The sequence below is a fragment of the Prinia subflava genome, chromosome 2 (assembly GCF_021018805.1).
Source record: "Prinia subflava isolate CZ2003 ecotype Zambia chromosome 2, Cam_Psub_1.2, whole genome shotgun sequence".
Classification (NCBI taxonomy): Eukaryota; Metazoa; Chordata; class Aves; order Passeriformes; family Cisticolidae; genus Prinia; species Prinia subflava.
This window is the reverse complement of record NC_086248.1, coordinates 83847923-83867686: the sequence shown is the minus strand read 5'-3', so window position 1 is coordinate 83867686 and position 19764 is coordinate 83847923. Positions and strand designations below refer to the sequence as shown.

At 41.7% G+C, this 19764-nt stretch overlaps 1 long non-coding RNA gene across 6 annotated transcripts in view; it reads right to left on the bottom strand.

Moving 5' to 3' along the window:
• LOC134547173 (uncharacterized) overlaps nt 1-19764 on the bottom strand; it is a 60151-nt gene that overhangs the window by 14406 nt on the left and 25981 nt on the right. For 2 of the 6 annotated variants that reach the window (XR_010079405.1, XR_010079402.1), the window contains 2 exons: nt 19381-19599; nt 15980-16099 (listed from right to left, as the gene is read on the bottom strand). This is a non-coding gene — a long non-coding RNA (uncharacterized LOC134547173). Of the gene's footprint in view, nt 1-38; nt 1319-15979; nt 16100-19380; nt 19600-19764 lie in introns of those variants that run through there. The other 4 variants (XR_010079403.1, XR_010079404.1, XR_010079407.1 and 1 more) reach the window with 3 other exon arrangements.

The window sequence follows — 19764 nt, the reverse complement described above, 5'->3', positions numbered from 1 at the left end:
GTGCAGAAAGATGAAGATTTGCATTAGGCAAATAAATACAGATACAGAAAAGTATCTGCCACCTCACTTGTACAGTGACTGGTTGGTGTTAGCTGGAATACAGAGTCAAGGTGAATGTAGGCTCTGGTCTCTGTGCTTAGGCCAAGACTGTAGGCAGAGTTCTCCTGTTTAGTAAAGTTCCCTCTGTTGTGCAAGGGTCTTTTTAGCCCTTAACCTAGTTAGTTAGAAAGCAAGGGGAGACAGAAGCCTCTCTCCAAAAAAGAATTAGATTGAAAATACAAACCTGGAAGGTTCAGAGAACAAGAAGCAATTAAAAAGAGTCAAGTATTTATTTGTTTGTTTTAAACTTCTTGCTTGGCAACATTCAGACAGCCTTCTGAACTGGGGCAGAATTAGAAGCTCGAATATCTGAGACATACGTTAGGTGAAAAATGAATGATGGTCTTGTTTGCTAATTTAGGACACCTCAAATAAATAGCATCAGGGAACAGAGGGAAGGTAATCAGCATTTGCTGACACTTGACAATATTTTGAACTGAGTATCTGAAATACTGAGGACCCCATGATCAAGTGTTTTCAAAATCTTCATTTAAAACTTTTTCTGTCACAGAATAATAATTTTCCTTCAGAGATGAACCTTTCTATCCTCCAGGAAAGTGCATTTGATGACGGGAAAGGAGGAAAATTCATTAGCCTAATCAAGAAGGCAATTGAAAAACCTGACTTCATTCTAAAAAAATGAATACGTTCATGGAAAACCAGCCTCAAGTTAGGGCTTCAAATGAATCAGTTTTGAAAGAGGACAAAATTACGTTACTGGCGCTAAGAAGACAAGTCTTGAGACACATGTCATAATTTCTTCCACTGGCAAAGAGATAATGCTGAGCAGTGGTGAGAGCAGTCAGCCTTGGCGGGTCCCATTCCCCTGGAAAATTTTGTGGTGTTCTCAGGCACAGGAGGATGTTGTGGTGTCTCTGCCCGCCCCAGCATCTCAGCTGCCTGTCACACAGGTGCCACGCTGCCTAAGTTGCTGGTGGCCTGTGCCCAGCAGCTTTGCTGTGAGACTGGGCCAGCCATCTGCACACTCAGGGATTTGCTCAAGACACAAGCACTGCCTGCCTTCATCTGGGAACCCTCATGGCACACGGGCTGAAGGGTGACATTTATTTACTTTCATTGGCTGTTTTTGGAGAACTGGATTAGCAACTGGATATTTTCATGAATCTGCTTTAATTGACACACAGCAGCTCTTGCTCACCATCCTCAGCAAATGGACTCCAAAGCACACAGTCAACTTCCATGGGAGATGTATACCCTTCTAAAGAAAAAATACAGAAATCTCAGAGGGAACCACAGAAAGAAACAAACTACAGAGCAAAAATTCTGTTAATCTCTAAACAAGTTGTCCCTCAATTAGGTAATCAGATCTGTAAGAGACTGAAAAGGCCTCTACAAAGACAGTGCAATAACTTTTCACCATGTCTGAGAAGATAAAGACAATAGCTTCACTAAAGCAAGTGGAAAATTATTAATAAAAGAGGTGATTTATGTGCCACTCCCGTTTCTCTAGCTTGCTCTTGCTGTTCCACTGATCTGAGTTACAACAATTGGATCTGTAAGTAAAAATATTGCATTTCTAGCTTTCATGCCCACTTTGAAGACTGAGTTCAGTAAGCGAGGACCAGTGAATTTAAAAGGGATATTCAGGTTAACCTGTAAAGACAAATTTATGAGACTCTGAACCTCTGGCAAGCATCTGCATCTGTTCTATTTACCCAGGTAACACAAAAGAGGCCATGCTACTAAAACACATCATAAATGAGTTACTAAATTAGGTCATTCAGCCCCCACATTAAGACTGGTAGTGATTATATATTGGTTTATTTTATTAACGTAGGCAGTTACCTCTCTAATGGGACTCAGATGAGGATGTTCTTACCAGTAATGGGAAAAATAATCTTTTTTAGTTCTTACTGTCTCCTCCCTTCTCACTATGTGTCTCACTAAATTCAGTGGCTTCAGAAAATGTAACCTCTAAAGTAGTGCTTTCTTGAGAACAAATTAAAAAAAACCAACAAAACAAAACAAAAAATCTCCTGACAAACTAAAAACACTTGGATCGTACAAAATACCGTGAGAAAGCTTCTTGCTAAGCGGTTCCTCTGGCAAATATAATAATGGAAGGAAACAGAGTACAGTGAATGAAATCTATCCCATGTTAATTATGTTGCTTTTTTCCCTTAGGAAAGACTGTTGGGTATATGAATACAGAATACAAACCGCTGAAAATTAAAATGTGCTGCAGAACTGAAATCTTGTTAGTCTCTGCTTAATGTTTAGCCTTTCACTTGCAAGCTGGGGAGATAGGGCAGTTCATGCAGGAAACACCACGTCTCTGCCAGGCTTTGCATGACGGGAGTGATCAAACTGTCTGCACGCAGGGCACACACATGAACTTACTGATGACAAGACAAGGAAATGTTTTTGGGGTACAAACATAGAGGCAGCTGCTGCAGCAATCTGAGGTACTGCTGTTGGTGCCTCCAGACCCTTTCTATGCTATGGAAATGCAAATGAAAACGCATCTCCACAAAATTCTGTTCTTTGAATATAACTGAAACAGGGATTTTTGACCAAATTAAACAACTTCTGCTCTTTTGTTCATGGCACTTATTTAGCTAGATAATGAGAAGTCATCTTGTTCGTCCATTATAAAAAGCTGCTGTAAGTACATAATATGGTTAACAAAACACATGCATAACTAAGCTTAATTTTAGAAGTTGTCAGTCTCAGTTTTGAAATGCTGTGTGACATACCAGAGTCCTAGTCATACCATAGTATGAATTATGGGCAACACTGGCCATGTTCCCACAAAAATAAGATAAAATATCAGAGCTGCTCCTTGAATTTTGCTTTTCAGCAGAAAATATTGATGTAAACAGCAATCCATCAACTTACTCACTGCAACCTAGAGCATTACCACTGTGATGAAGTACCAACAGCCATGTTTGTCCCCAAAGCATCCCACAATAGCAGGGTGTAGCCTAGAGCATTTGCTTTGATCTATCCCACTGCCATTTGCTTGACACTTTTTCCCTGCCAACCAAGCTTTAGATGAGGAACTGAAAGCTTTGAAAATTTGGACCAAAGAACACCTTTGCCTTTTCACAGGAACTATGCCCTTTGCCCTGGACCAAAGCATCATGAAAAGTTCAAAGGAATCATCTGACAGTATTGGATAAGATAAATACCAGCATTTATTAGTGATATGAGTCAGCAAATAATTTCTTGCCTTGCAGAGTCAGAAAGGTTGTAGCTGTCAGGTTCCCCATGGAATTTGACATTCTGTCATGAAATACACCGATTTCAGGAGTGACTCCAACCTAATCATGAGTCAGACACTCACACTACTTCATTCTCAAGCATGATAGCCAAGGTCCTTCTATTGCCAGCTGTAGGATCTGACCCAGAATCTAGAATAATGCAGGCTGGAAGGGACCTCCATAAGTTATCTGGGAAAACTACTTGCTCAGAGTAAGGCCTGCTGAGGTCACATTTGTTCAGGGCTTCATCCAGTCAATATCTGGTTATCTCCAAGGTGGGAGATCCTGCAGGCTCTCCTGTCATCAATTCCAGTGCTACATCACCCTTCCAGTGGGGAAAAAAAATCCTAATAACAAGTGAGAATTTCCCATATTGTGTTTGGTTCCTCTTGTCCTGTCCTGTCATTATCTTCCTCTTGGAAGAACTTGGATTCAACTTTATACACACCGTATTTTCTCTAGCTGCTACCAAGTCTCCTGACATTCTTCATTCTCAGACAAAAACCTCTCCCTCCAAAACATTCAGTGAAGATGACCAGGTTCATCCTTGCCCCCATCCTCCTCATTCATGATTTGCAGTCTTCCCTCACCCCTCTTTGGAACCACTCCATTGCCTAGACCAGTGAATGAGTTCAATGCTGAAACAGAGCCAGCCCTTGTCTTCTTTTAAAGAAGTCAGAGAGTCAGCAGTGCTCTACAACTAGGACAGCCTTTCTGAAACAAATACACATGGCCAGTCCTTCAGGTAGGAGAATCCAAAATTCCTGAAGCCAGAAGGCTCAGGCCAAAGTTGATTAAGCCTTCAGCAGAAGAGGAGATACTGTTTTCTTGATATTTTCTCCTCCAGGTATTTAAAATTCACTCTTTTCTCTCTTGTGGTGCCTGTAAACTTTTCCTCAGCTTATGTTTCCTAGGCAGCTCATGCATGTGGAAATAATTTCAGCAATGCCAATATTCCTTTTTTGAGTCTGCCTCAGTTCAAGACAAAAGAGCATAGCTCTATTCAATTCTGAAAGGCTATTCTGCACCACATTAGACCAATACAAATACTCTCATGTTTTTTTGTCTTTCAGCATAATACGAGTCTCTTATCATTTCCTCCCCTTATAAAAATATATATACAAATGCTGGCAAAGAAAAAGAAGCCCAGCAGTATGAAAGAACTACAATACACATATTCTGTGTATTGACAGTCTGGTCATGGTCAGGTTTTGATGTACACAACAGGGAATTTATACGTATCATAAAAAATTATCTATGGTGAAGTTAGAAAGATCAAATTTTTATGTCCTAAGGCAAAAAGCTGCTTCAGTAAGCTACTCTGAAATTGGAGTGTCGTGTCTAACAAGTTCAGGCCTAGTAGAGACATCAATATGCTGAGAGATAAGCAATAGCTACCCAAAGGGCTGCCTCCAGTCACTGTACCACAGGTTTACTTTGTATCTCTGAGCCACTAAGATTATGTTCACCTACTCTATTACATTTTACATAGTGGCTTCACTAAATCTTTTAAAATATTTTTCCAAGAGCTAGAAGTAGAATTTCCCATTCTCTCATTTTTAGAACTAGACTAACTCATATTTTGGTCTTAGAATTGTAGGGCTTTTTTATTTTCTATCCTGTCATTAGAAAAATATTTGAAAAAAAAAATTGTCATTTTTTAGTAGGCAGGAGTTGACGACAGTAGTCAACCAGATTATTATTATTATTGGAAATAACAATTTTGACTATAAGTCAAAGCATGCATTACAGTCATGAGGATGCTTCCATGCAGCAAAAGCTCTGGAATGCATTTAGGTGGCTTACTGAATTTTCCATATGGCTCTGGGGAGTAGATATTAAGGAAATTTTGCAACCTTTTAAAAGAATATTGCATGTTCTCCTTTCTCCTCAGAGTTCCAGTCTGTGAGATTTCATGATTAAAGCCTCAACTCACCCCAAATTATAAGGGAATCACATGCCACTCTACACTGACATCAAGAACCCATTTCACACAGAGTTTTTGGCTGGTGGCTGGATGGAGGTACAAGGATAAAGGAATGTTCATACAGCATTGCAGAAATCCAGCTGAAAGTTTCTCCCACTTCAGCAAAGTCCAGGACCATTTATGTGCTTTGCTGCATTCTGTGAGTTCAGAATCTTTAGACTGGAAAGTACATGGAAACCCAAAGGACCCAGAACATCCACTCACCATAACTACCCACTGCAAAGCTCACAAAGGATTGGGGCTCCTACGCTCTGTCTAGGCTCTGCCTGCTAGAGTACACCCAAGGGTGCTTTGAAGCTGCAAATCTCCAGCATCTGAAGTCCAGGTTTCCTTCACCTCACCTTGGGCTAACTATAAATTCAGTCTGCTCTTGACCAGGTCAGAGGCCTTTGGAAAGTACCAAGCTCCTTTCAAGGCAGGATCTGCACAATGCCTTCTGCCAGGCATTGGCACTAGAAGATCAGGAGGAAGTGGGAAACTGGGAAGTATCAGGACTCACAATGCCACCGAGGAGCCTTCAGGTAGTAGTGTGAGCAAACTAGTGAGTCCTGAATCTATCAGAGGCACAAAATCCAGACAGGCTTGAGATAATCTCCTCCATTTCCACTTTCCAATCAGGTTCTTCTTCCCATTTCTCCCACTGGCTTGTAAGTGCTTCAGCAATTACAGACCTTCTACTTGTCAATGTTTCTGTATTCCTTTTGTGTGTATGTTCTTTGCTTAATTAGGTCTGCTGCAGGGAGGTTGGACCAAGTGACCCACTGTGATCCCATCCAACCTTACCCATTCCATGATTCTTCCCCACAGATGATGCCTCTAATACTCTTTTAGAGGGCATGTGACCTTGATTTAGGCAGCTAATCCAAATCTTCTCACTCCACTGTAGGCAGAGTAGAAATTCCCCTTTTCCTGTGGTTTCCTTGATCACTGATATTGGTTCTGGCTCTGACTGCTGCCCTCCACAGTGGAGGAATCCCTCCAGGAAGAAAGAGAGAGATTCACTGTCAGCAAAGGCCAACATTTTCCTGTCCACCAACCCCATTAGGCTGAGATCCTCGTAGCAGTGCTATGATGTTTCACTGGTGATATTTCTTCCTCTCCCTCTGGGAAGAACTGTTTCCTCTTGGATTCTTCCTTCTTGCCTAAATAGAACACCCATCACCAAGTGTTGCTTATTCAGGGAAAATTGCTATTTTTCCTTTAATATGAAACAGATCGATATACCAAAGACTTGGAGCAACTGAATTAGAAATTAATAGGAAAAAAAATAGAAGACAGAGAGGAAAAAACCACCCAAATCACAAATAAAACAACCTTTGCCCTCAGTCTTATACTTAAGCCAAGAAACATATTAAAACTTGGTTTTAACTGGTAAGTATTGGCAAGCAAAGTCAATTCTAGAGCAATCACAGAGGAATAAAATAGCAGCCATAAAAACCAGACTGGATACTGAGAAATAAACTTCTGCACATCCATTTACACAATTAATAATTGCCAGAATAACTGCAATTCATTTAGGAGTTGAAATCAAATTATAAATCAGTCCTCAGCCACATGTTAAACAAAAAATTCCAATTTTAAAACATAATTGCTGGGTGTGGTGTTAGTAATTGTAAATTAGTAATTGCATGTTTTAAGTACAGATGTTTATCCCTTTCTGTTGCTCACAGTTCTGCATGCATATTTTGCATTACCATTTGGTCCCCAGAGGCATCACATTCCATGTTACTTATTCCCAGGGTAGTGTATTACAGCCTGCTGATTTCCATGTACCTACTCGGCCTGTTTGCTCAATGGACTTGTGCTGTTTCATTTGCCCAGTGGTCACATACACAGCTAGCAGTCCTTCTTGGAGTTTTAACAGAAAGTGAGGGTTTTCCAGGCTGCAGCAGTGAGGTTTTGTGCTGATAGAACAACTTCCAAATACCATTGGTTATTAAAATGACAAAGCAAAAGACATGATTCCTGTTCACAGGTCATTAGTATGTGTAGCTGTAAAACCCAACCTTCACTGAAGGGTCAACTTACACTGCAATATTTCATGCTTACAGTTCCAGAAGAGAGGGAATGTGTTGCATCCAAGACAGACATGCAGTTGCTGACTGTCTGTGATGGTTTGCTGCTCCTGAACAGATGTGGTGAGCACAAGGCAAGGGGTCACGCCTGTTTCCATCTCTGGTTGCTCATGGCAGGTATTGCATATGGTCTTCTTCATTTCTTGTAACTTAGTGTAGACCTTGGATGTAACTCAAGAATTTGACCCAGAAATTAACTCTATCACACTCACCTTGAGAGAATAAGCAGCTCCTTCCTTCCCTCTTATCCATTGTAAGCCTAATGCAGAGTAAGACTGAGGTTTAGTGGAATTCTTGTGTCCTTGCATTTGAGGTAATTGCTCATCAAAGAAAGGAAGTCCCATAACACATGCAATATTCATGCACCATGGGGGATTTTCTTCAGCTTCACTGAGCTTTGGATTAAGCTTCATACAACTTGCAACTTTCCACAGGCTCAAACCTCATTGGTTTTGGCCTTTCTGCAAGCCTGCAAGAGAGCCAGCAGCACACACACACCACATGTCCCTCCCTCCCCACCTCAGCAGGATTTCACTTAGCTCCATCTCCACCTTAATTCACCAGCTGACCTAATGATATTTTGAGTGAGGCCAATTCCTCATTTGCTCATCAATACTGCATCTCACATCTCAGCCCTAGAGATTTCTATATTTATCTTGCCTGAGATTACAGGGAGGACATAAGGAGACTGTAAGTAGCTTACACCATTCTCCTTGACTTACCAAAGGCTTCTGGTATGGAAACAGTGCTGGCTGTTTGTAAATGAATTTGCAAAACAAACATACGTAGAGACAGACATGCCAAGTTCACACACAGTATAACATAATACATGATATATGATGTGATATGATATAATATAAGGCTGAAAAATATTTTGCTTACACTTCTTTATATATCATATAGTATTAAGATTCCTGTTCTTGGCAAAGCAGGAAGTATCTCTCTATAGGGTTTCCCTGATGGAAATATGAAGGTACATCTTCAGTGCACTTCTACTACGAGTAACACTTCATGCATGCCATACAATTATCTCTATTTCAGGTGAATCTATAGGACACTGCTGAGGGCTTGAAACATATAATTCTACCACCATTTCCTTTGGGATCATTCTGGATTATGCTTTGCCTTTATGATACAATTTTTAAACACTTACTTGGACAGCTATCAGGTATCCTTTAGGACTCCCACAGACAGAGAAGCAGACTCACTGTAACCATCTGGGGCCAGAACTATGATTAATTTTCAAGTCAATGTGCATGTAAGAAAGGACTGTATGTTAGATATGTTTCTTCCACTTCAACCAGAAAAACAAAACAAAGTTTAAAAGTGGTCTCTGGATTTGATTGCCCAGCATGAGACATTTTTTTCTGTTGGGCATGCAAAAATCACTGATACTTACAAAATTTTGGAAACTAGGGGTCTCTTGTCCCTAAACCAACAGAAATCCTTCTTCTCTTACACAGGCAACTGAGTTCCAATCACAACTCTTATGGAATATACTCATGTGACACATGGTAATGGGGTCTAAAATCACAATGACCTTTTGTGATGCTATGACCTGCCTTTCCTGCTGCTTTTTGCATCATTAACCTTCAGGTTTTAGTTTCATTGACTTTGTTTGCTGTTTCAATTTACAAGGGAATGACAGCAAGACTGGCAGCTCAGTTGGAGAGTTTAGGATGGATAGTTGTTCCTCATTTGCCTAAGAAACTCTCTAGCTGTTTCTGTCACTCTGTAAGACTGTCTGGAGACCTCTCGGATGATGATGTATACCCGCCAGCTTTCTTGATCCCATGAGCCAACAGCTCCTTGACTCCAAAAAACAGGATTTCTTCATTGCTTGACAGAGCATCTCCTATAGTGGCAGTCTGCATGCTTTTATCCCTGAACACCGCCACCACTCACACCTCACAGACATCCCTCTGGGTCTACCAATACTCTTATCACCAGCACCTCAGTTACTCTCACCACCACTTTAACTTTCAGCAACCACAACCACTTTAACTTTCAGCAAAGCACCAAAGGTACCTCCTTCCCTACCTTCCCCTTCCTGATTATCACATTACATTGCCTTTTAACTTCCTGGTGTATTCAGAGGAACATAGGCTTCACAGATGGATGGTGAGCAGTCTATGAATGAAAACAGAATGGTTGAAGTCCAAATACTGGCTATGTAGTCACAGGTAACCAACCCAAAGAAGACCCTTCCTAAGTGACTTCATACACAGCTCACTGGGCTTAGGTTGGGAATAGTGTCAATGCTTTAAGAAATGTGAGAGAGCTTGTTTATGACATATCCCTTTTTATCCCCTGAACTAATTTCATTCTCCCTCAAACACAATTTCAGTCAGATTACTCATGTGCCAACTTGGACTGGATGCAGTAGTGGGACAGAAAGGGCTGTAAGGAAACAAGGTAAGCCCCACATGTTAGTTGTGGGGCTAAGAGGTGAAGACCAGGCCAGGGAGATATGAGTACACAGATGTTCCCTGGTTTGCAGCAGCTAAGGCTGCTTGCACCTTTGCAGAAATGGTGGACTGAGGACAGGATGCTGCTATCTCAGCTTGTGTCAAAGAGAAGCAAGAGCATATTACAGTTTTGTCTCAAGAGTGCACGCAAGCATTTGGAAGGAATCTGGCTCAGCGCTTCCAGAGTCTACATGCTAGCAGGTGTCTACAGTGCTGAAAATAAGCTGGCACCTTGCAGCAGCCTACTTTTGTAGGTCCAAAGGGCAAGGAGAAGTAAATGCACTGAGGGCATGATGGGCCTGCTTTAGCCGTGCTGGTGTAATGCAGGCAGTGGGGTAGCACGGCAGGGAGGAGCCTGTGTAACTGCAGCACCCCCATTCACCTGCAGCTGTCACGAGACCCAGAGCCAGCCATCTGCTGATGCTGTCCGCAGGCTTCAAGAGGACGTCGTTAGGGAAACTTCCCAAAATTTTGAAGATGTCTAGACTGAGGGAAGAGTGGTTCTTTGGGCTGTCTCTGGCAGGAATTGGGATGAAGAACTTCAGTTAACACGAAGTACACTGTGGGAATTCCGAACCCAGAAAATTCTCAAAATCTGGTGCATGCAGGCCCAAATACAAAAAAAACAAAAAAAAAAAAAAAAAAAACAAAAAAAAAAAAACAAAAAAAAAACCAAAAAAAAAAAACCAAAAAAAAAAAAAACCAAAAAAAAAAAAAACGGAATACGGGGTTCAGCCTGAGACCTTGGAAAAAGCTTCCAAGTTTAGAGACCATAAGTAAAAACGTGAGGTTGTAGTTTAGATAGAAACACAATGAGCTAAGTAGTAGATAGTTTTAGAGTTTTAAGTTGAAGATATAGAAGTAGTTATAAAGGTAATAAGAAGTTTTAAGTTGTAGTATTGTAAGTTTTGTGTCATTAGATGATTGGTCAAGAGAGTCCACACTGCAGCAGAGGTGTATAAGACAAATTAATTAGGGATTGGTGTGAAAGTAAAAACATTCTTTGTAGCAGTAGTTTATTGGCTAATTAACCATTAAAAGACCTTGTAACTTGTGGTCTTGTGACCACTGACAACCACTGACCACAAACTCCTGGCATATGTAGGGAAGACATTCTCACTCCTTGAGACTAAGGCAATAAATCATGCTTTAAGATGTCTTCCAGTGGTCCCATCTGTCTTAAAATCCCAACACAGTGGTGCCCCGTGTGAGGATTGAACTCACAACCTTCAACTACACAAGTTTGTACACACATACCTTCTTTTACAGAGACTCTGGCAAAAGTATCAGAGTGTGTAGAGTATCTTATTTTTCTCTGCAGAATTTGCAGCCAATAATGTTGGACTGCTTTGTAATCTTTAATTAGCCAATCTGAATTATTTCTGTGAAATAGAAAGACTACATGGACATTGATCACCTCAGCCTTGAAGCATAGTCGCCACCACAGTACCGCATCAGCAGGGTAGTAAGATGCAATGACATCTCCTCAAGTTCAGAAGGAAGTGAAGACTATCAGCTCTGGTTCAATTTCATGAGGAGTGTAGAAGGCTCAAGTGCAAACACTTGAGGTCCAGTGAACTGGACCTGGTGGGGCTAAGATTTGTTTTGCAAAGCAGTTGTCACTCTCATAGTAATACTGCTTAGGACTGGGAGTAATCAGGGTAGCAAGGCAGTCAACACATTGCAAGAGGTTCAGTTTCTCTGTCAATAACTGAATCAGCCCAGAAAGAAATCTTAAGAAAAATCCCCAGCACCCTTCCAGGCTGCTGGAAGCCCACATGGGCCCAAGAACTCCTTGTTTGCACTGTTCTCCACCCCTTCCAGTACATCTATGCAGATTCTCAGGGTAGGAGCAACCTCTGGTCAGCTCTCCCCTATTCAGGGTAATATTTAATCCTGTGTTTACTTGAAAGCCAGTTCTGATGCTTGTTCTTGGGTCAACAATTTCTGTAACAGCAAGAGATAGAAATGCACAAAGACATTAATGAAATAAGCATTCTCTCACATGACTAACATTTCCTTTTCAACAGTCAGCAGGTGAAGAAACTCAGCTGAAAAATTCTTCTGCACATAAGGACCCAGAATATGACAACTCCTGCCTTAACAAGCGAGCATATGTACAGAATCCATTCCTTTCAGTGAAGGCAGAAGGGAAAGTGTTAATTATTCTTTGTGGGATGAATGAAATGCACTGTACAATTAGCACCTTCTGTGCTCCTGCCTAATGACAGGCTTAACTTAAGAGAATTCTCTGTACTGTCCTACGTATCACCTTTCCTCTGACATTATCTTCCTTTTCTTGGCTCTCTACGTAGAATTTTAATGAGATCTTAATTGTTTTTCCATCAGCTGCAAGGATTTCAATCCCAAGTCATATGTTGGTTGTCATTCTACAGAAGGTGGTATGGGGAGCTGTAGAGATGTTCTCTTGCTATAACGGAGCAGGAGGCAGCCCCCACAACTCCCACTGCATCCCAGGGAAGGGCTGTCTCTGTGTTTCCAGTGCAGGCCTGGAGACTACACCTTGGTATTTCTGCAGTTACACAGTGGGGATGGGGAAAATCAGTCACACAAATGACCACCACCACCTCCCTACAACTCCACTGGATGCAAGGAGGTTTGAGGTGCTGGTTTCTGCCTCACAAGGGTTTTCACTCAACAGGGAGGACTGGCAGGTGCCAAATGAGCAAACACCCTCCTGTTTTATGTCCTTGGCCATTTACTAGTCACCTGCACACATGTGTCTTTTGTTTCATTGTTCAGATCATCTCCAGTATTTATAACAGATGTATTTATAACAGATTTACTTACTTCTCTTAAACCATTTCAAGGGTACTTCTAAAGATATCAAAGATTCCCTGAAGCATCATGAGAAAAGCAGGATGTTGCAAGAGCAACTGGTTAGAGGTCACCATATCTGCTGACCAGAGGGAGCACAAAGGGTTCCTTGATATACAGACCCATGGTGTGGTGCCACTATGGAGAAAGACACTACGTGTTAGGATCACTCTGTATGGTCATCAGACTGCATGAAGATAAATCTCAGATTTAAAGAGGTGCTGCCCTATGGTTAATTAACAAGCCATTTCAAGAACTGACATTGCCTGTGGGATCCTGGCACTAGGTGTGAGGGTGCAGGGCCTGGGAGCAGGGGTGGCATCACAGCAGGCAGGCAAAGCCCTGAGCACCAGGGCTCTGAGGCTGATGAGAAAAGTCCCAGACACAGAAAGGGAATCTTTGTCTCTATACAAGACTCCCACAGGGCTAAAAAGTCTGTTATCACTCAGCAAACGGCCAGGAGCCTAAAGACAATGATGGTTGATTAATATCTCAGGCTTCCATAATATTCACTCCTGAGTCCTATATATAACTTATAATCAATGGTCTGGAATTATGTTAGCAAACATCAGCATTTAAGAAATGAGGAAACTGAGGCACATGTTGCCAGTCTGAAGAGTACGAAATCAGAGAAAAATACAATTTGAGGCCTTAGAGAACAGTAGTTTCAGGGCCAGGAGGAAAACATCACCTTCCCACTCTGAATCCTGTGTTCCTCAACTGGACAATGCTACACAGGCTAGCCAGCCATGTTTAATCAATACTTACATATTTTTGTTATTTATCCACAATCTTAATATTTATTAAAATATTTTTCATAGCCTTGTTCCTGCACACTACTCTATTTCAGCATGTGGAGCATCCAATGACAGTTTCCATGTAGCTGTCTTCTGTAATCACATCTTCTGCCCTCCCAAAATATCTCTTTCCCTTATGGGAAACAGTATGGAAGAAATAGCATCTTTTATGTCATAGCTGCTGTATGACAACGATGTGGTTTCCATCTACACCTTACACTCATTATAAATATCCACTTTCTGACAGCTAAAATCTTCCCTTTGGGGCTTTGGTGCCAATCCAAATCCCAGGAAAGTGTAGGAAAACAAATTAATTAGCAGGCACTGGAGAGTGCGAACGTTGCCCAAAGGTATACACTGGCAACTAAATCTGAGAAGCCTATGATGCTTATTAAGTGACTTGAGCTTGGCTGATTGGCAAGAACACAGCTCCTGCACCAGAGAGCAGTGGGCAGCTCTGCAGCTGGAAGCACAGCCAGAGCCCTGCACTGCATCCTTCTCCTGCTGGGCATATCTCCTGCTCCACTTAGGGGTGACATCTGGAAGCCACCTCAGATTTGAGGTAGGGGCTTTACATTTGATCACTTTCTATAAACAAGATAGGCCAGAGTGTCCACATTAACATGCAGGGCTGTAAGATAACCATATAAAGTGACATCCGCTCAGCAATGAGCAGCTTCCCACACTGGCATCCACAGAGTATCAAAGCCATTTAAACAGGGCTCTATTTTTGACCACTAATAGGAAGATGCATGTAAGCTGATGAGGCCTGAAAAACTTTGTTTACCCCATCTTTCTCAGACAATCTTTCGTTAACCATGACAAATATTCAAATTAAAGCAAACACTGCAGATATGAGGGGATCTTTAATTCGCTGACAAGAAATGCTACCTTCAGAACTTCTTTCGTGATAACTATAAATAGAAAGCCATAGCACAGCAAAACTGAAATCAGTGCTGACAGTCCAGCTCTTGCCTTCTTTAAACAAGTTCCCAAAATGTGCAGAAATTTAAGCATTCAGAGAGATAACACACTGTTTGCTCAGTGCACCTCATCTGTAATTTACAGACTGCTAATGCTGGCATCACTCGAACACTCTACTCTTACTTTAAAAATGTGTCTCTTGCCTAGAGCTTTAAACAAATCATCTAATTTCCCAACAAGCCAGTAACATTCAATTGCTACTAGAGCAGAACAAAATATGTTCCTGTTGTGTCAGAAATGGAGAACTGTTGAGTCGAGAACGTAAATGTCAAGGTGCAGGCAGGGGCTGATGCATTTGTCATACCCTACATTTCTGGATGAACTCCCCTTTCAAAAGTGTAACTATACCTCTGAGCATGGGAGATATGCGAAAGCAAGCAAAAACATGGCTATACCAGCTCTGGCCTACACCACCAGACACTTCCATCCCTCGTTTCACTAGATAAAATGTAATACTCATGTAATAAGCAAAGTTCAAAGAATGTCCATTTAAAAATTCCTCTGAAAGTCGTATGTCAGCAGTGTCTCCCCATTCTCACATATGCCAACATGCTCCCCATTCTCCTCTGTGCATCCTGCTCCCTCTCCCAGTTACATTTTTCTGGAGTCCTGTACCTTTTAACCAGGAGGAAAGATGTTTAACTTTTTCTACATAAAAAACTCTCTGCAACCTTCTGAAAGCAGATACCTTTAACAAACAACCTCAACTTGAATTGCGAAAGAGTCCCACTTAAAAAGCAAGCATGCAAACAAAAATCCACAAAAGTCCCGGAACAAGCCCCATCTTGAGAGAGAACTTGAGAGAGAACCCTGCACTGGGTTGAGGGTATGATTAAGCAGTGATAACCCCAGAAACTGGAAAGTTTCCCAAGGATTTAAGAGATCTTTAAACATAATTCCCTCTGTGACCAAAATTTGAACTCAGTTCCTTGGAAGTGCAACCCCAGCCTATTCTTCCTGGTAAGCTCTTGTTCAGGCACCATGTGAAGTGCCTGGCTTTTCAGGCAAAGGCTTTCCATGTCTGCTGATGGAGAGCTGCAGCACAGGCGGAGCCGTGCGGAGCAGCTGCAAGGTCTCAGGAGGAGGCAACCAGCACCAGGCTGGTGCCTGTTGGTACCTGCACCGTGTGTCACGGGGAAAGTGCAGGGAATGGGAATAGGGCAGGAGCCCACACACATAAAAAGGGGCTGTGGGCTATTGAGGCATCGACAGCTAATGGAAATACCCTCTGTAGTGCCATGGAGCGTGACACACTCCCAAGGCACCCACCCAGCTGGCAGGGCTTTTGGGCCCTAGGAGTATCCATCCTCAGGAAACAGAGAGCTGATGTGCGTTTAATCACACAATAGAAACATACAGGCATGTATGGAGTCCCGTGACTGGGGAAGAAGCTGGCATCTATGAATCTCATGACTAAACAGGGTGTATATGTATACATATATATATATATATATAAATGCACATGTGGTCACACGTGGTTTCCTCATGATCTGTGCCTTTGCCTTACCTGGATTTATGAGAGGTGGCATCAATCAGTTTGGGAAAGTGCTTGGGATCCTCAACTTCCAAGGAAAGAATGGATAAAATCTCCAACAGATCTGGGATTTTGGAAAGCTGTTAGCCTCACCTAAAGTAAAACAGAGAACATGTATAATGAAACATTGAATATGTACTTTTCTTTCATTATTTCTGAAAATGTAATTAATGTCTTTGCCTGTGCTGTAAAAAACTCTGAGACAAATCTGTCTTTCAGGTCACAGGAAGTGGTAACATACAGGCAAAAATAAAATCAGTGTTGCATTCAGTTCACATCTGCGTGGTTCCCACTGCTAGAGCCAAGATTATTTTTTTTCCTTTAATTTTAATCATGCAAGCAGAAAATGAGAACTATGTAGCACACTCACTCCTCTTCCCTACCAACAGCCTTTTGGGGCCACAACATCCTTGACCATTCCAGAGCACAGCTTCACTGACAGCATATACAACTTGACAAGTAAAAAGTACAAGATGGTGAAGGAATTTTTTTCTCTCCTCATCCCCACCTTTTAGCAGCACTGAATCTATATAAACAAATTATATCATTGACTTTGCCAGTAAATTAGCCTTTTCATCTGGGAATACTACTTCATTTAAAATAAGGGATTGGAAACCTGCCACAAGAGACAGGTAAAGCTACATAGACACATCATTCCCAAACACACCTAAAAAATAAAAAGAAAAAAGAAAAAATAGCAAGAGGCAGAGATTGACCATGGGACCTACCAGTGCTTTTTTTCATTTCTAGCTGCTATGGGCTTTCTTAGAGAGAAACAGTTGCTGTCTCCCAGAAGTGATGGAAACCCTGGCTTTGCCCTGGCTTGAAGCTGAGCTGAACTGGAGGGGTGAAACAACTTACAAAAAGCACTGATTGCTCTCTCTGTTAATTCAAGTAATATGCTGGCCCACAGGGGCCCTCTGCTGCTCCTCAGCAGCCAGGGCCAGGCAGAGACAGAAGTGAGGGGAGCAGAGTGGGGGGCAGTGCTTGACTTTCCCTAGGGGTCCCACCGTGGTCAAACCAGCTGCTGAGGAGAAGCAACACCTCCCATTATCCCCACTGAATCTCTTGCAAGGAGCACAGTGGGCAAGCAAGCAGCCTGTCCCATGGGAGGGAGGGAGGAAAGATACCTTAATCAGCGTGGCAGGAGCCAGTGCTGCTCCCTGCACTGTGAGAAGATGGAGGGAGATGTGTCCCCATTCTGTCTTGGAAATAAAATGCTTCTCTTAATCATTTCAGTATAATAATGAAACTTTCCACTCAGGCAGAGCACACAAGACCTCTCAGATGCTCTCAAAACTTCCTCCTTAGATTTGTTGTGCAAAAAGGCACCATAAACTAAAGGTAAATCCACAGGTTTTCTCTTGATGCTGGGATGCCCTCAGTGCATCCCCACAAACTGTGAAAATTGTTCTCTTTTGTTTTTTTCTAATGATGCCACTAAACCAGGGCACAACACAAAGGCAACTAACTGCAAATATCAAGCTTCAAAAGATAACAGCTTATATGATCTCTAATAAGTTTCCATAGATGTTTTCTTTTACTACTGTTCAAACCCACTGCAGAGTCCTTTTCCATCCATACAGGTGGTCCCAGAGAGGATTTTATGGGGTAGCACAAGATCCCCAGGACAGACATGAGTCACTTTGGGCTGACAACAGAAAGGGATATATAGAAGAAGATTTCAAGGTCATTTCCAAGCCAATAGTAATTTTTTCTCTGCTTGCCAAGATACAGTGATTAAACACATCTTGTTAGAATTACCTTGATACAAACATTACAGAATTTCCTGTTCATAGCATATAAACTTCTACAAAAGTTCAGCAAAAATTAATGTGAATTCAATCAGTGACCTGGAGAATAGGGGCAAAGGAGTATTCATTGTTTTTTCACCAGTAATTTGTATAAATTCAGCAAAAAATCACATTTTACTGTCAGTCAATATACAAGTTCTTTGTATGATTTGGGGGAGGGGGAATGACACCCAAATTGCCTAATTTCACTGATTCAATGCATCTTCTGCCAGTCAACAAGAGCTTTCATCCTAGACAAAGACTAAAATACAGCATACTAAATAAAAGCCATGGACATATAAATGTCATTTCCCAAAAGCTTCTTTCAGTCCCAGCTTCTCAGAAAACTACCCAAGCATTAAAGCTGCTGCCTCTCAGGGAAACTAATTATAACTAAAAAAAAAAAAAAAAAAAAAGGGGGGGGAGGCAGGATGAAACCCACATGTCTAACTGAATATATAAAGGATAATTGTGTCATTAAAACTAACATTTGGGATGGCAAAAGAATCACAAGGCAAGAATGGATGTGTTGGACATCATCAGGCTTCCATCAGATTATTCACATAAAAATGCAGCCATCACCAAAAGAATGTAATCCTTGTGTGCTTCCAGTGATATGGCTCAGATGTGCATGCTGGTATTTCTGAGCTCTTGCAGAGCTGAAAGTGTCAGCAATTCATTGTTTACTGTCTGGACTGAATGGAGTTTTCGAGCTCCTTAATGATGCACAGACGGCCAGTGCTTCATGCAGCAAGGCATGCTGATTGCCATCCAAGTAAGTATAAGCTTCCACTTAGTTCCAAATCAGGGTCCTCCTCACATCATCCAAGGAGCTGCTCACAAAGACTCCTTTTAGCCAGCGCAGCTCCACCTTTGTGGCACAGCAAGACAATCACCCTTTTATGAAGAACTAAGTCCTGGAATCAAGGAAAGCCAGTGGGTGCTGCGAGGAAGGCAGCAGCAGAGGGTAGTTATGATTTCTGGACATAATTTATCATGAAAAAGAGTTGCTATCTCTACCAGTGCAATTGCACAACCCCAAAGAAATCATGAAAGCATATTTTCTGAATAACTTCAGTCATTCCTTTGCCTAACCTTGCCAACAAAAAGCTCGTCAGACAATGTCAGCAGCTGAGCTAATGAAACTCAGCTTCCTATGGATTTGTTACATAGCCCCACAGCACTGCTGAAACCAGCTTACTACCACCCTGTTACACCTTGGGTTTACTCTGCACCCCTCACTGACAGCATTCTCAGGTTTTCTGAGGTTTACTCATCCTTTAAAAATAGTCATGTCCCTAAAAACTGACCGTGAATGATACCTTATAGGCATCCCTCCCTTACTGCTGCCACCTATTCATCGTGGTGGTCTCATTTATTTCTCTTTCCCCTGACACCCTACAATTCCAAGTCTCCAGTGACAACTTTGGCTCCCACAAAATCTTTTCCATTGCTTCGAGGCAAGCAAGAAACAGCCTATGCTCTAACTGGTTTAAAACCTTTCACACAATGAGCGGGAAGATGGCTTTTATGCTTTTGGGACAAAACTGAAGGACAATGGCTGAACAATCATGACTTTACCTTGAGGGGGCATTAATCAAGCCTTTGGAAAATTTCCACCAGACTTCATGAAATTCATAAAAATGGTAATGTCTTTGAGAGTTTTTCCTCTCTTTCCATACTGGCTGAAATTTGCTGACAGTTTGAAAAGTTACGTGGAGGAGCGGTGGAGGAGGGGGACCAACAGATGGACAGACAGCCATGGCAACTGTATAAGCCTCATTTCTTCAGAAAACCACACTAAAAATAGAAGAAAAATACAGTGGCTGACAGATTTAATTAACATAAACATACAAGGTTTTTATTCCATTAGCATTCTTACTGGTTTAGCTATCGCATGAGAGGTTTAGTTGCCATTTCTGATAGAAAATAACTCAGCTGTGCAACATTATGTCTGCAGAGTCC